The sequence below is a fragment of the Pundamilia nyererei genome, unplaced genomic scaffold, assembly GCF_000239375.1.
Source record: "Pundamilia nyererei isolate P.nyererei 1_Seehausen unplaced genomic scaffold, PunNye1.0 scaffold00201, whole genome shotgun sequence".
In the NCBI taxonomy this organism is placed as follows: Eukaryota; Metazoa; Chordata; class Actinopteri; order Cichliformes; family Cichlidae; genus Pundamilia; species Pundamilia nyererei.
Window position 1 is genome coordinate 328825 of NW_005187602.1, and position 1770 is coordinate 330594.

A 1770-nucleotide genomic window follows, 5' to 3' on the forward strand; every position below is an offset into this window, starting at 1 on the left:
CATGGGTGGTTATCAGGAGGCCATTCTTAACAAAGGGAAATGGGAATAAAAGGCAGAAGAATGCCAAATTAGACAACAACCAAATTTGTAATGTTTGCTAAACATTATTGTCAATAAGTAAGTAGGAGGTCAAAAGAGAGGTTAAACAGTGATTGTCTACAGCCATCTGTAAAACACACAGGAGGCTCTGTTGTGCTTTGAGGCTGCATTTCAGCTAGTGATGTTGGATTAATGATGTTGGACTTTACTTAATCCAGAAAAGTAAAGTCAGATTTTGGAAAGACTGTGATTTGAAACAGCTGCCACAGTACCTGCGCCTGCCCGGTCAGCCCCGCGGCTACAAATATTTTGGTTTGGCTTTTGCTTTCTCGCGCGCGGTACTATCGCCCTGCCTGGGCGGAGCTCATGTTGGGCTCTCGCCTTCACCTACACACCTGCAGTTAATCACCCACCTGTGATTCATCACTTTGTTTGCTGGCCTCTTTGAGAAACTCATGTTAGTAAAAGCTCAGCTCTGCAAACTTCTGGTTCTCCTAGTGCTAGCTTTGTAAATAGATTTCCTGGACCTGTCCCGAATCATGAACCTTGGATCCCCTGAGTGTGAGGAAGGAATTCCCCGCGAGCAGCGACAGGAGCTGAGTGAGTGTGGTGATCCCGTTTCCACTAACCCAGTGGATCCCTGGAAACCCCCACCTTCCCCCCACCTGTATATAGAGCACCTGGTGTTGCTTAATAAAGAACTGTGTAACTGTATTCCTCAGTCTACGCCTGAGTCCGTCCCGCCTGACAAAAGTTTCCTTTTACAGCATGGCAATGATCCCAAACATGTAATGCAGTAAAAGCATACACAGATAGAAGAATACACAACAGAACACTATCGGCCTCCCAAGAACCTGAAACTCAACATTATAAAAATAAACATTACATTGTTTCAAAAATTTAAGATTTTTTCCACAACTAAAGAACTAGGGCTGGGAATCGATAAGAGTTTAGCCATTCTGATTCCATTATCGATTCAATTCTCTTATCAATTCTCACTGTTGTAATCATGATTGCTAAACAGAATTACAATATTACTATTTTGCAGACTGACTGCCTGCTATGTGGTCAAATGCTTTTGCATGTTGGAGGTATTTCCCCTCTCTGTTGAGATCACTTTTGGGGTCATTTTTTTGGTTCTCAAAAGAGTAACGTATTACACATACTATACAGAATATTTTTCTTACAGTAATGCAGTACATTACATCACTGTTTCTATGTAAAATGAACTTAAATATGTTGTCTCACAATTATCATTTAAGAATATAAACCTATCAGTTACAGTCCCACACACCAGCACAAATCCCTATCCTAATGAGGACATACATATTATCTTCCTCTTATTAGCTAAGTATGGTCACAAAGCAGAGGAAAACCAGTCTTTGTAACACAGTGCTTATATTGTAGAAACCTGAACAGGTAGAAACAGAGGCTCATCATTTTTTTTAGCTGTTGAAGTTCAGGGTCTGGCTGCTGGGGTGAGATCAGCATTCGCTCAGATTTAACTTTACTCTGGATTCTTTGCTAGCTTAATGTTAGCATGCTGTCTGTGTGCTGCTTTCTGTCCTGGATCCAGTTTGCACTATGGCATCGTGCTCTCTGAACTACTGGGCACTGGTTCTTGATTCCCATCCGTATATGGGACTTACCTTCCTTCACTCAGCTGTACATCTCTGTGTCTCCTGATGACACCAGACCAATGGATGCCCTTTTTAACTGTATTTTAGATAT